Source organism: Peromyscus maniculatus, chromosome 1 (genome assembly GCF_049852395.1).
Source record: "Peromyscus maniculatus bairdii isolate BWxNUB_F1_BW_parent chromosome 1, HU_Pman_BW_mat_3.1, whole genome shotgun sequence".
Classification (NCBI taxonomy): Eukaryota; Metazoa; Chordata; class Mammalia; order Rodentia; family Cricetidae; genus Peromyscus; species Peromyscus maniculatus.
The window spans coordinates 191,439,144-191,455,607 of NC_134852.1; positions in this window are offsets into that span (position 1 = coordinate 191,439,144).

Below are 16,464 nucleotides of genomic sequence, written 5' to 3' on the forward strand. Positions count from 1 at the left end.
TAAATGTCTTTCGGCCATTTGAGATTCTTCCGTTGAGAATTCTCTGTTTAGCTCTGTAGCCCATTTTTTATTTAGATTGTTAGTTATTTTGATGTCTAGTTTCTTGAGTTCTTTATATGTTCTGGAGATCAGCCCTCTGTCAGATGTGGGGTTAGTGAAGATATTTTCCCATTCTGTAGGCTGTCATTTTGTCTTATTGAGCATGTTCTTTGCTCTACAAAAGCTTCTCAGTTTCAAGAGGTCCCATTTATTAATTGTTTCTCTCAGTGTCGGTGCTACTGGTGTTATATGTAGAAAGTGGTTTCCTGTGCCAATGTGTTCAAGACTACTTCCTACTTTCTCTTCTATCAAGTTTAGTGTAACTGGATTAGTATCATAATGAAATACTATCTTTCATCTATTAGGATAAGAATTACGAAGTTAAAATGAAACAGAAAATAAATGAATTGGTAATAATGAGTAGGAATTGGCATTCTTTATTTTGTCAACTTTTTCAAAACCTGGGCTGCTATAGCTGCATAGGCTTATTTTTTGGCCTTCTATACTAGTCTATCAGTCTACATGTCTGTTTTTGTGTCAGCATTATACTGTTTTTGTAACTATGGCTCTGTAGTGTAATTTGAAATCAAGTATTTTGATAATTTCAACATTAATCTTTTAAGTATTGCTTTGTGTTTTCAGGGTCTTTTGTGCTTTCATATGAATTTTAGGACTTTTTCTATCTCTGTGAAAACTCACATTAGAATTCTGATAAGGACTGCACTCAATCAAAGATCACTTTCACTACTGTAGCCTTTTTCATGATATCAATTTTGTTGACCCGTGAGTACAGGAGGTCTTTCCATCTTCATATATCTACTCATTTTTTTTAAGTGTTAAATTTTCATTGTAGAGGTCTTTTGCTTCCTCTGTAGGTCTGTTATATTGTTAAGAAGCTGTTGTGAGTAGAATTGTTTCCTGATCTTGTTCTCATTGTTTTGAAGCTCAGTGCCCAGGCCTTCATGAGGCAGAAACCAAAGTCACCCCCTGCACTCCCACACCAGAGCTCACAGGGGATTCTGTAGATTTGCTCCAGTGTCAGATAGAAACCTGTACCCTGGTGAAATAGACTCCAGTTTCAGTCTGCATCATTGCCAGATGCTCAGTGAGCCTGACACCTCCCCTCAAACTGAGGGTACCAGTGACTGTGAGAATCTGGTATGACCTGGTTTAGCTATATAGCCTTGGTACTCTGAGAGATTGTTTGTACAACATCCTATCTCCAGACAGCATAACTATTATTGAGCCAGTGGCTGCAGATAGAGCTCTAGAATCCCTCCAACACTAGGCAGAAACCTGTACTTGGTGGGACATATTTGTATTTTGGCTCGAATCACTGACAGTTTCAGCACAGGCCAACACCAAACTTGGGCCGCATAGTGTGCATGGGGTCTTGTTTGCTGGGGTTGGGGTGGAACAGAGCAAAAGAATCAGCACATGAATGTGCTGGAATGCAGTGTCAGCTTGATGAAACCCAGCACTGAGGAGATCCTACAACTCATGCCCCCAGGCTTTCTTTTACCTGGAAAAAGAACATTGCCAGGGAAAAACATGTGATCCATGCTACTGGACTCCTGTTCCAGCCAGCACCACTTCTGGCTGATACTGAGGTCTTAGGTCACGAGTCTACTTCAGCTCAGATAATCATGAACCTTGGATATACCCAGGTTCTATGGACTCAGAGCATAACATCGCTTAGTGGCATTTACTGCCATGAATGTGGCATAGGAACTTTGAACTGGTTCATTAACAGTGGCTCCATCCAGTTCTAGGCAAAATTCTGCAGTGTCTGACCACTGGCTCATGAACTGATGAAGCATCTGGTCCTACCCCAGCCCCAGGGAGAAGCTAGTGGGAGTGGATACCCTTTTGAGATCTTATACTTATTCATTCTGAACCATACAACACTATCTGAGACAAGTCGGAGCCTCTATTACTCTCCAGTTCTGAAAAAAGATGGATCATGCCAACACAGGAAAAAAATACTGGGGTTGTGTTGCCACCTACTAATGCAATGGTGGAAGTGACTACAGTGGACACCAGCTTGCTCCTGGAAAGACGGGGACTAACAAAACTAGATTGTGAAGACGGAAACACCCAATCTTGCAGTTCTTAGATGATTTGGCATACCATAGGCACTGAGAGCATTTAAGAAACCACAATCTTTTCCAATGTCAAAATTAGATGTCAGAAATTGACAAGATAGAATCAGTATGGAAGACCTATGAGGAAATTAAAAGTAACTATGATAAGAGGAACTCAACACCTTCAAGAACACACACGGAAATGAGTCAGTACTCTGACAGAGAACCAACAAAGAGATGGAAGCAATGAAAACCAGATATATTACTCAGTGTTCTCTAGAGTAACAGAATTTGTAGAACGAGTCTTTTTTTTATATACAAAACAGGTATTTATTAGAATTACTTATAGGCCGTGGTCTAGCTAATCTAACAATGGTTGTCTACCAACAGAAGGTCCAAGAATCCAGTAGTTATCAGAGCCTCATGATGGCCCTCTGGGTACCAAGGCTCTCCCCACTAATAAAGCTCATTCTTAAGGGTGATTGGTTGCAGCTTTCTTTTTATTATAGCTGTCAATCTTCTCCATATTCTTTTTGTCATAATAGGGACCATCTGTGACCCATTTATAAGCACCTTCATTTTTCTCTTTTAACCAACTCTCTCCTTTCCTGCTATTACCTATGTCTTTCTGTTGTTTCTCTGTCCAAATTACTGTTCAGAGACCCAAGAACCTGCAAATTTTGTTCAGTGTCCTTGGATCTGTGCCTATAAAAGCAATGTATTTTGTCATACTTTTAAAAAGTAATTAATTATTTTTTTCCAGTCCAATCACAATTTCCCCTTCCTCCTTCCTTTCCTTCCAGTCCCTCCTCCAACCTCCTGCCCTCTCCCCCACCCACTCTCTTCTCCCTTTCCTTCAGAAATCTGTGGGCTTCCCATGCATATCAGCCAGCCATGGGATATCAAGTTGCAGCAAGACTAGGCACCTCCTCTCCAACCCAAGAGCATGCAAAGAATCTGTCAGGAGTCCCACAGAAAGACCAAGCCACACAATTGCAACACATTTGCAGAGGGCCTAGGTATCTAGGGAAAATTCTCTGTTGGTTCGGTTTCCATGAGCCCCCATCAGCCCAAGTCAGTTGACTCTGTGTGTTTTCCCACGGGGTCCTCGGCCCCTCTGGCTCCTATAGTCATTCCTCCCCCTCTTATACGGGATTCCTCTGAGGTTTGCCTAATGTTTGGCTTTGTGGGGTCTCTGCATTTGTTTTCATCTGTTGTTGGGTAAAGCCTCTCTGATGACAACTGGGCTAGGCAGATCTATGAGCATAGCAGAACATCACTAGGAATCGTTTTATTGCTTTTTTTTTTTTTTTGCCAGTTATGTTTAGTTCTATCCTAGGTCTCTGGGCTGTCCAGTTTCTGGGTCCTGGAACTCCAGACAGTGTCTCACTATGTAGCCTTGGCTGTCCTGGAACTCTCTATGCAGATCAGACTGATCTCAAACTCACAAAGATCCACCTGCCTGTTTTCCACGTGCTGGAATTAAAGTCATGTGCCCCATGCCCAGTTGGAAACTATTATGTTTCTTTCTTTTTCTTTTATTTTTCAAGACACGATTTCTCGATGTACTCCTGACTATTCTGGAATTTACTATGTCGACTAAGCTGGCCTCAAACTCACAGAGATCCACCTGCCTCTGCATCCCAAGTGCTGAGATTAAAGACATGCATCACCATGCCTAGCTTGGCTTTTATTTTGCTATTTCTCACTGAAAAGAACCACAATGGCAGTTTTGCACCCATTCCATCCCATAGTTCTATAAAATCTACCTGTGTCATTTTCTTAGCATTATCACATTTCACTATGTAAAGAAATACATTCACAGGTTCAGGTTACAAGGATTGGGACATGGATTTCTCTAGTGCAGTGATGAGAGCATTATTTCACACAGCACATCACTATTCTACTAAAATTATCACCAAAGGCTGGTCATGTTTTGTGTCATGTTTAAGTGTTCAAGGACACATGAGGTTAATCAGGCAGGAGTTGTTTAAGGGTAATTTGGCCAGAAAATAAAAATGGAAGGTGCTAATGACCGTGCTATGAACATTTATTAGTTTATTCTTTCTGCTTATTTCCATCAACTAAAATATACTTTCCCAGGTTAACTAATGTTGCCTGGCCCACATTCACATCCAGGGGTCCTCAGCTCAGTAACATTTTTTTTTTTTTCCGAGACAGGGTTTCTCTGTGTCACCCTGGCTGTCCTGGAATCACTCTGTAGACTAGATTGGCCTCATACTCACAGAGATCCACCTGACTCTGTCCCCTGAGTGCTGGGATTAAAGGCATGTGCCACTACTGCCTGACATCTGTAACATTCTTTGTATGATATATTACAATCAACCAGGGGCACCCACTGTTCTTTGCATCATATTGTGTCACAACAGAAGAACTTCATTTTATTATAAACTTGTACTTGTGACAATTGTAATAGATGCTGATATGTTTAATGCATTCAGCTAAAGAGCAGAGACATGAATACATAAGGCAGGTAAAATGAGGTACAAATTATACTGGATTGCTTATCTATTGGGCTCCTTTTTAAATGTACTACATAAAGATACAAACTAAAGTAAATGCCCTTTAATAGGATAATAAATAAACAATCTAAGTATATCCATACAATGTAATATCATTTTGTGTCAAAGATATGTGAATTATGGGGGAAATATGGAACTTACACTATTGTTAAATGAAAGATCCAAGCTAAAAGGATCACACATTTTGTGATTCCAATGATTTAACATTCTAGACAATGTAAAGCTGGAGTGACACTAATATAGCATTTGTTGACAAGGACTTTGGCAGATGGAAGAACAGAGGGGAATGGGTCCGTTCTGTATAATGATAAATATATATTACACTATATACTACATAAAACTAGTTAAAATATACTCTAGGACTGTGATTGTAGCTAATTTGGTGGAGTGTTTTCCCAGCATGCACAAAGCTCAGAAGTTTGTTCCCCAAAACCACATAAACCCGACATGGTGGCACAAGCTTGTAATACCAGAACTTGGGAGATGGAGGTAGAACAATCAAGACATTTGAGGGATTTTGGTTACATAATGGAGACAAGGCTTGTCTGGGTTACCTTAGATACTATCTCAAAAGAAAAATGACCACATTAATGTACAACACAGAGTAAACATGATGTATTCTGTGATCTTTGGATTGGTGATGTATCTTTGTTGGTTCCTTGATTGTTCTATTGAATCACACTGATGAGGATTGATTGCAGGAGAGGCAGGGTATGTGAAGGTGGATGTAGGGATTGTACAATTCCACTTATCTTGGTTGTGAAACTAAATCTGCTTTAAAATGAATTCTATTAACTGAAAAACTTTCCACAACTAACACATCCTGGGAGTTCAGCTCCCAGAACTGATTCAGGGTTGTAAATAGAATACCTTCAGAGTAGCTGGGTTCAGGAAAGTTCTTTATCTGATGCTCTTTAGGAATAAGTTTCTATCTGTCTGAGGGAAAAAGACTCACACATGTGCTGAGGGTCATTCTCCTTTCTTCTTCTCCAGCTCTAATTCTCTAGCTATTTTTCAGCTTTAATTCTGGGCTCTAATTCTACCAATTTTCTTTTCTGCTCTAATTCTATTCATTCTCTTTATTCTTTTCTACTCTAATTCTCCGTAGCTTACATACACATTCAACAGCAAACTTTTTTCTTTGTAATAAAAAAAAATTACAAAGGCTACCTCCGAGGGGAGTGAGTAACCATGACAATGCCTGGCTTCAAGGTCCCTGGTGTACAGACTGTGAACTGAGGCCGAGGACACAGAGTCAGGTGAGACAAGCTGCTGAGGGAATTGCATAGGGAGTAGGTTTTTGTCAGCCAGACTAGGCAAAAGAGGCTGGTGTAGTATTTTAAGTTGCTCTGTGTTAATAACCTTGGTTAGACACCTGCAACTCTGTCCTTGTGCATATCTGTAAAGTTTTTAACTTATGATCTGTTTACAGAAACATTCAGTGTAGTTTGAAATTGCTCTGAGGTTTCAAATCAGCTAAATGTATGTAGCTTGTCTTAGACCGGGGAGAAATTGTTTTCTTATGTTAGTCTGAGTTAAAGAAACAAAACAGGCTTTTAAGTGTCTTACAGTGCTCGTGGGACAATAGATCTAGTTATGAAGCCTATCCTAGTATATTTTCTATTTATCAAAATTGTGCAGCTTAATGAGAAGACATCTTCCTGACCATCCATGGCTATATGTGCCCATAAGATTGAGATGTAATCATGAGATTACATATACACATCACATGAGATTACACAGTACAGTGCAGGTACTGGGGAGATACCATAGTTGTTTCTGCACATGTGAAATCACAGACAGAAGTAACAGTTTCCAGAGTCTGTGGTCCCGTATTTGAATGGGGTTCTCCTCCATCAGAGAATTATTCATCTGGTGGGTTGACATTTGAATTATCAATTGCTGTCTGCTGGATTTGCATCATGGCCCTCAACAACTCATGACACACAACTTTAGCCATTCTCATGTTTGATTACTATTATCCTTCTTATTAATGGAAATGTCTAGGCAGTGGCCTTGGGTTAGGGACAAAGATGTCTCAAGGAATGGACTGCTCTCTACCAATGACTAAGCTTAATTCACACACGCCAAGGAAATGTGTTTCTTTAGGTTAGACCCACAGCTGAGTCACAAACACATTTCTACCTTTTATTTTCTTCTTAGTTTTACACTGTATCAGCTTCAATCAAGATGTGTGCTCCGAAAGTGCTGAAGATTGTTAACACATGTTTTCCTCCTTATTTAGTCAGCTCTTTCTTTAATCATTAACTAAGTTAATGTTTGCTCTGGAAGTTCCTGATTTAGATTGAATCACCAAATTGTAAGTTTTGTCACAAAACCATAATAAGGCTGAATCCATATGGACTCCCCTCCCACTTCTACCATCAGCTAGCATGCCTCCTGTTCAGATGGACCATTCACATTGATTTTTGTCTTTACATCCATTTATGTAGCTGATTACAATTATTGTCTTGCATATACTGCACCATCCCTGCATTTCAAGTATGAGATCAACTTGGCGGCTACTTGGGTCATTGAGTTTTTCAATTCCATCTTCACTTCAGCTTGAATCCTTTTCAAAGTTTCTATCTCTGTATTGAATTCTGTTTTCAAATCCTGCATTGTCTTTATCATTTCCATCAGCCTTATGTTTGTGTTTTCTTGGACACCACCCAGGAATTTATTCTTTTTAATTACGTTCTTTCTTTTTAAGTTCATTGAACATTTTCTCTGAGTTCTCGTTAAACTCCTTGAATTTTTTGATGAAGTTTACCATTTTTCTTTTAAATTCTGTGTCCTAGGGTTCATCTAGGTAATTCTCATTGGCAAAGTTTCTATAAGGCTGGTGTTTGGGTGTGCACAGCTTGATCTTTCATACTGTTTGTGTTTTTGAGATGAGACGTGAGCATGCAGAGTTACATTGTTAGTTTGGTGTCTGATGTGAACAAAGCAGGTTGGGGCAGAAGAGAGCAGCAAGTCAGGTTAGGGTTAGAGGTAGGGTATGGCTCAGGTGGAATGAAGTCAGATGGGCACAGGGGACTGGGCTGGTGTGCTGGGTGTGTGTCCATCCAAGTCTGGAGTTTAGAGTATGTCTGGAAGCTAGAGAAGCATGTGCAGGATCTGACTGTATGGAGAGATTTGATGTGGCATAAGAAGGACCTGCAGGTCAGGGCAGGTGGGTTTCCTCCTCACTTAGTTGATTGTTGTATTTGCTGGTTGGACACTTTTTAGTTTTATGAGTTCCCTTTTGCCAATCGTTTGCCTTAATTCCTGAGTGGAGTCCTATTCTGAAATTCTTCCCTACACTTACCTTGTAGAGTCTTGCCTATCATTACTTCTAGCAATTTTCAGTATTCCAGGTCTTATACTGAGGTCTTTGATCCACTTAGAGTAGATTTTTGTGCAGGATAATAGATACAGATCTAATTTTATCCTTCTACATGTGGATATCCAGTTTTCCTAGGACTATTAGTTGAAGATGTCTTTCCTCCAGTGTATATTTTTGGTATCTTTGTCAAATGTAAGGTGCACTGATGTTCAGGTCTTCTATTTTGTTTCCTTGATTTGCAAGTCTGTTTTTGTCCCAGAATAACTCTACTTTTATTATTATAGTTTTTTTTAATATTGCTTGAAATTTGGTATTGTAATTCCTCCATCATTATTCTTTTTGCTCTAGATTGCTTTAGCTCTCTGGTGTCTTTGGTGCTTTGATATAAACTTTTTGTGCTTCCCCATGAACTTTAATTTTTTTTCTATTTCTGTGAGGAGTGGCTTAAATATTTTAATTGGGATCACACCGAATCTCTAAATTGCTTTTGGTAGGTTGGTCAGTTTCACAGTATTAACCCTACTAGTACATGAATACAGAGGTCTTGTCATTTTCTAGGGTCCTCTTCAGTTTCTTTTTTCAAAGATTTAAAGTTTTCATTGTAGAAGTCTTTCACTTCCTGCTTAGGCTTATGTTTAGACATTGTATTTTTTTGAGGCTGTTGTGAATGGGAGTATTTTCATGATCTATTTCTCAGCATGTTTGTTACTGGTATATAGAAAGACTCCTGATTTTTGTGTTGATTTTGTATTCTGTCACTTTGCTGACAGTGTCAATAATTTCTATAAGTTTTGGGAGCTTTTATGTATATCATCTGCAAATAGGGATAATTTTTTTTAAAGATTTATTTATTTATTTATGTATACAGTGTTCTGCTTGCATGTGTCCCTTCAGGCCAGAAGAGGGCACCAGACCTCATTACAGATGGTTGTGAGCCACCATGTGGTTGCTGGGAATTGAACTCAGGACCTCTGGAAGAACAGCCAGTGCTCTTAACCTCTGAGCCATCTCTCCAGCCCTACAAATAGGGATAATTTGACTTCTCTTTTCCTCCTGTTTGTATTACTTTAATTTCTTTCTCTTGGCCTATTGCTCTTGCTGGGGGCTTCAAACAGTATATTGAAAAAGAATGGGGATCATGGACAGCCGGTCTTGTTCTTTTAATAGCATTAGCTCAAGTTCTTCTCCATCTAGGATAATGTTGTTTGTGGATTTGTCAAATATAGCTTATATTAGGTTGAGGTATATTTCCTCCTATCCTGTTTTTGCTAGGAATTTTATCATGAAGGCAATTTGCAGTTTTTTTTGTAGGCCTTTTCTGCATCTATTGAGATGATTATGTATTTTCCTTATCATCTACTTATTTTATTTATTAAATTACTGACTTATGTAATTAGAGGTTTCTGTTCCACTAGCAACTCCCAAATACCCACCAGCTGCTTCTCAAATTACCACACAGAGGCTTACATTAATTATAAATGTTCAGCCAGTGCTCAGGCTTATTACCAACTAGCTCTTACACTTAAATTAACCCATAATTCTTATCAATGTTTAGCCATGTGGCTTGGTACCTGTTCTCAGTATGGCATTCTAATCTTACTTCCTTTGCATCTGCCAGCAACTCTGACTCTGCCCTTGCTCTTCCCAGAATTCTCCTAGTCTGGCTCTTGCACTCAATCTCTTCCTGGCCAGTTATGGGCCAATCAGCTTTATTGTTAACAATGAGCATAATCCACAACAGACTTACATATGTTGAACCATCCCATCTTCTCCAGGATAATCGATTATAGTGGATGAACTTTTTGATACATACCTATATTCTGTTTGCAATTTTTTTGAGAATTAAAAAAATTAATTTTATTATAATTTTTTATAACTTCATATATGAGTAATGAATCTATACTATTGCTGTAGCTCTGTCAATGCCCTCCTTTCTCCTGTCCAAAGTGCTGATGAACATTTTTCTTTAATTATTATTGTTTTACACACACACACACACACACACACACACACACACACACACACACACACACTACTACTGATTTCATTTAGTGTTGTCCATATGTACATGTGTCCAGAGCTGACCACTTAGAAATGGATGATCCATGTAGAAGCTTGTGCTTGGAGAAAACCTTTTTTTCCTCACTCAGCAGACATTGACCACCTTCAGCTCTTTACCTAGGTAGGACCTTGTCAAATTCACTCCATTCACATTGGCCTAGCAACTGGTGCTGTCATTTTACTGATTATGTTCAGGTAACCATATTTTTGAAAGTTCATGAGCCTATTTTTCTTGTAATGTCTAAAAGACACTATCTACCAGTGGATATTTTGGTCTTCTGGCTCCTATAATCTTTGTATGCCCTCTTCCACAATTTTCTCTGAGCCTTAGGTGTAGGGGTTGCATTGCAGATGTAGTATCAATTAGGGTTGGGTACTCCACAGACATTTATTGTTTGCATTTTGAGCAGTTGTGGACTTCTGTAATAGTCTCTACATGTTACAAAAAGAAGCTCCTTTGATTAGGTATGAGGTATATACTTGTCTGTGGGTATAAGAATAAGTATTTAGAGTAGAGAAATTATATTAGTTTAGGAAAATGGCAGTCACCTGCCTGGACTTTGGAGAAGGATGCTTTTCCATTGTTTGTGCTCTTAGTCCTATTTAGTATTTCAGTAATTATAGCTTCACCTGTTTGTTTTATATTTATTAGTTATGTTAGAGTTTCATGCAACATGTTCTTATGTCTTAACAATGCATGATGTACAACACACAGCAATCCTTATTTAATCTGTGGACTTGGACTGATGATGTGTCTTTGTTGGTTTCCTGATTATTCTAGTGAACCACATTCATGAGGACTGATGATTGTGGAAGAGGCTGTGTGTATATGTGCTGAAGGTAGATGTGGGAATTGTGCAATTTCATTTAGTTTTGTTATGAAATGAATTTTATTATTTAAAAACTCACATCACATAACACTAGCCATTCAGATGTTTGCACCATGCTGATCATTTGACTAGAATTAGAATTCTGTGCAATGAGAAACAAGAAGCTATGGCATTGTGAGATGCGCAGACAAGACTAGGTCATGGCTGATATGTTGATGACACTTTATTCACTATTCTTCAATTTACCTTTCCTTAAAAACAAAGCAAAGTTTTGACTAGTTGACCTCAGAGATCCTTATACCTTTAAATTATCTCATTATTATTTTTTAATTACAGGGCAAGTCTAGACAATAGCCTCAAGTCAATAAAAGGAAGGACAAATAGATCATGGACAAACATGCTTCAAGGCATAAAATAATTGCTTTGTAGCAGTGACTAAGCTTATTTTACACACAATAAGGAAGTGTATTTTTTTAAGGTTAGATATACAGCTATGTGAGCCACAAACACATTACTGACTTCTTTCCCTTTGTTTTTAGTTTTTCTCAGTATCAAGCTTCCAACAATATAATGTGCTCAAAAGATAACTGAACAAGGACAAACAGCAATAGACATGCTAATGTGGAAGGGGAAAAACTCATGAGGCCTCAACTCTACACAAAGGACTATAGGGAAATAAGAATGTTGAGAGTGGGAGAAATATTCTTCCCCAGGGATGAGTACACCAAATGATTATCCAATATCAAATTATCTCTGAAAACATATACATAAATAACATTATACAGGCTGAGTAGGGGTTTTTGTATGTTTAGGAATGTGTGTGTGTGTGTGTGTGTGTGTGTGTGTGTGTGTGTGTGTGTGTGTAATAACAAAGAAGAGGCTATGGATTTGGAAGAGAGTATGAGAGGTTTTGGAGGGGGTAAAGGAAAGGGAAATGATGTAACTATAGTATAATCTAAAAGAAAAATTAAAAAGTAGTCATGGTTGTCAACGCAGATTTTACTTTCCAATTTAATCATCTCTTTTTTAAATTATTAACTAAATTATGCTGACACAAGTCCCATTTGACAACAAAGAATTCTCTAGTCCAGAGAAGTTCGACCCTGAGCATTTTCTGGATGAGAATGACAACTTTAAGAAAAGTGAGTACTTCATGCTTTTTTCATCATGCAATTGAAGTTTATTACCATGGCAACATGGTAATTTTGGGGGTTAGTTGAAACTTAAATGGTATCTCCTCTTGGGCTAATAGATTCGCTTTTGTATATGATCAAGCACATCACTCCAAAGGCCCATGCCCTTTCTTTTTTTTTTTTTAAATTTTATTTTTTTCATTTTTCTTTATTAAGAAATTTTCTACTCACTCTACATACCACCCACATATCTCACCTCCTCCCTCTTCGCACCCCCAGGCCTCTTTCCCAAGCCACCCCACATCCCCACATCCCTCAAATCAAGGTCTCCCATGGGGAGTCAGCAGAGCCTGGCACATTGAGCCTAGGCAGGTCCAATCCCTTCCCACTGCACCAAGGCTGCGCAAGGCATTACACCACAGGCACTGGATTCCAAAAAGCCTGCCCATGCACCAGGGACAGATCCCAATCCCCTGTCTGGGTGCCCCCCCCCCAAACAGTTCAAGCCAAACAACTGTCTTCTGTATCCAGAGGGCCTAGTCTGGTCCCACGGGGGCTCGACAGCCACTAGTCTACAGTTCATGGATCTCTGCACATCTTCCCATCATGATCTCAATGTCCCCCACCTGCAGAATCCCTCCTCTCTCTCATCAATTGAATTCCTGGAACTCAGCCTGGTGTCTGGTGGTGGATCTCTGCATCTGCCTCCATCAGTCACTGGACAAAGGCTCTATGATGACAGCTAGGGTATTTGCTAGATCAGTCACCGGAGTAGACCAGTCCAGGCACCCTCTGGACCACTGCCAGCAGTCCAAGGTGGGGTCATCCTTGTGGATTCCTGAGGAAGGCCCATGCACTTTCTCACGCACCCGTAAGACATCCTATTGGCAAGTCACTTTAGTGGGATTAGGACATTGACCCATTTTTTCCAAACTGACAAAACTGACCATAATTTGCTTTGAATTGTTTCTAGACTTAGTTCAGAAAGTGAACTAAGGTGTGGGGCATATACACCTTAACACATATACAGAGGACCTAGCACAGACCCATGCAGGCTCTGTGATTGGTGCTTCAGTTTCTGTGAACCCCTATGAGCCCTGCTTAGTTGATTCTGTGGGCCATGATCAACTGGTGTCCTGATCCCTCTATATCCTACAACCCCCCCCCCATGTTCCACAGGGTTCCCCAAGCTCCAAGAGGAGGGATCCAATGGAGATCTCTAATTTGGGCTCTCTTTCCACCTAATGTTTGCTTGTAGGTCTCTGCATTTGCTCCCATTAGCTGCCAGAGGAACCCAGATGATGGGCTAGGATATGAGTATAGCAGAACATCATTAGAAACCATTTTATTGATTTTTTTCTATCCTAGGTCTCTGGGCTATCTAGCCTCTGGTTCCTGGTCATCCAGGCAGTGTTGGGCATGGGCTCCCTCTCATGGCGTGGGCCTCAAATTAGACTAGTCATTGGATGGCCACTCCTACAAGTTCTGCACCTCCATTGCCCCAACACTTCTTGCAGGCAGGATAGATTGTAGGTTGAAGATTTTGTGGCTGGGTTGATGTCCCAGTCCCACCACTGGAAGTTGCCTGGTTACACAAGATGGTGAGTTCAGGATCCATATCTTATATTACTAGGAGTCCTTGCTAGGGCTACCCTTGCAGAATCCTGGGAGTTTATAGTATACTGGTGTTGTTAGTTTTTTCTTTACTCTTTGCTTTTTGGGGGTCTGCCACCCAGCTCTCAAATAAATACATGGAGACTTATTCTTTTTTTATGAATGCCTGGCCATAGCTTGACTTATTTTTAGTCAGCTTTTCTTAACTTAAATTATCCCATCTACTTTTTGCCTCTGAGATTTTACCTTTCTCTATTTCTGTATATATTTTCTTTCCTTATTTTATGTCTGGCTGTGGCTGAGTGGCTGGCCCCTGGCATCTTCTCTCCTCCTTTACTTCTCCTTCCCTTTTTTCTCCCTCTATTTATTCTCTCTGCATGGAGCCCTGTCTATCCTTTCTCCTGCCTTGCTATTGGTAGTTTAGCTATTTATTAGACCAATTAGGTGTGTTAGACAGGCAAAGTAACACAACTTCATAGAGTTAAACAAATGCAACATAAAAGAATGCAATACATCTTTGCATCATTAAACAAATATTCCACAGCATAAACAAATGTAAGACATCTTCAACTAATATTCTACAACACACTGGGTTTCCACATCAACCACTCCAATTCCAGTCATCTCTCACCATACTTTCTACCTAGATCCCTCTACCACCTGATCCCTCTTGTTCCCATTCCTACTCACCCCTAGTCAACCTGCAAAATCTATTCTACTATTTCCTCTTTCCAGGGAGATCCATGCATCTCCCTTAGAGTCCTCCTTGTTACCTAGCCTTTCTAAGTCTGTGGATTGTTACATGATTATCATTTACTTAGCAGCTCATATACACTTATAAGTGAGTACATACCATGCTTGTCTTTCTGGGTCTGAGTTATCTCATTCAGGATGTTTTTTTCTAGTTCTATCCATTTGCCTGAAAATTTCATGATGTCATTTAAAAAAAACAGCTGAGTAGTACTATATTGTGTATATGTACCACATTTTATTTATCCATTTTTTTGGTTGAGGGACATCTAGGTTGTTTCCAGTTTTTGGCTATTATTAATAAAGCCATTATAAATATAGTTAAGCAAGTGTCCTTGTGGTAGGATGTAGAGTCCTTTGGATATATGTCCAAGAGTGGTATAGCTGGGTCTTAAGACTTCCAGTTTTATGAGGAACCAACATATTGATTTCCATAGTGGTTATACAACTTTGCACTCCCCCCAGTAATGGAGGAGTGTTCCCCTTGCTCCACATCCTCATCAGCATGAGCTGTCAGTTGTGTTATTGATCCTGGCCTTCTGACATGTGTAAGATGGTATTTCAAAGTAGTTTTGATTGCATTTCCCTGATGGCTGTTGATCATTTCTTCATGTGTTTCTCAGACATTTGAGAGTCCTCTGTTGAGAATCTTCTGTTTAGATCTGTACTCTATTTTTGGATTATTTGTTTTTTTTTTGATGTCTAGTTTCTTGTGCTCTTTATATATTTTGGATACTATTCCCCTATTGGATGTGGAGTTGGTGAAAATCTCTTTCCATTCTGTAGGCTGTCATTTTGTCCTATTGATGGTATCCTTTGCCTTACAGAAGCTTTTCTGTTTCATGAGGTTCCATTTATCAACTGTTGAACTTAGTGCCTGTACTATAGGCATTGTGTTCAGAAAGTTGTCTCCTGTTTCAATGTGTTCAAGGCTGTTCCCCACTTTCTCTTCTATCAGGTTCAGTATATTTTGTTTTATAATGAGGTCTTTGATCTACTTGGACTTGAGTTTGCTTCAGGGTGATAGATATGAATCTATTTGCATTCTTCTACTTGCTGATATCCAGTTAGACCAGTACCATTTGTTAAAGTGCTTTTTTTTTTCTTTGCAATTGTGTCTTTCTGGCTTCTTTATAAAAAAAATTAGGTGTCCTGAGTTGTGTGGATTTATGTCTAGGTCTTTGATTAGATTCCATTGATAATGTATTGTTGCATGAACCCGGAGCCAGATATCAGGGTGAAAGCTGAAAGATCAGAGAAGCAGAGCAAGCCACAGCCTCCACTGCCTACCTCACCAACTCATCAGCCTAAGAGAATGTCTGCAAGAGAGTGAGTTCCTGTCTCCTTCTGCCTTATATTCTTTTCTCTGTTCAGCCACCTCACTTCTTGTTTCAACCTTCCTAGTGCTGGGATTAAAGATGTGTGATGCCAAGTTCTGGAATTAAAGGTGTGTGCCACCACGGCCTGGCTCTGTTTCTTTTTTAGACTGGATTAATCTCATGTAGCCCAGTGTGGCCTTGAACTTACAGAAGTCCAAAGGGATCTCTGCCTTTGCCTCCCAAGTGCTAGGGTTAAAGCTATGTGCCACCACTGCTTGACCTCTGTGGCTATCTCAGTGGCTGGCTCTGTCCTCTGATCTCCAGGCAAGCTTTATTTCTTTGATTACAAATATCACCACAATGTGTTATTGTGCCTGTGTTGTGAGACCCCCAAACAAGACCACCACAGAGCCAGTTTCTGATGCAAGTACAAAGGGGTTTATTAATAACAAGCAAGCCCGGGCTTGGTCCATGTCCAACACTCTGCCTATGCAGGATGGCCCTGAGCTCTCAGAGTGAAGGGCTTTTAAAGGGAAAAACCACAAGCTAGGTGGTACAAACCTTTGCATTTCAGGGTCATACTTCAGTTAATAGGAACATTTAGCCAAGAGAAGAATTACAGAAGACAAAATACATTTGGAGATTCTCCCAGTGCTATTGGAGACTTTGATGGGTTAAGCCTTTGTTTTAGCTTCATAACTATTTCTTGGCCAGCAGCCTACCCACTCTGGGGAGTGGGCCACCTTGAACGAAGTCTTAGCTG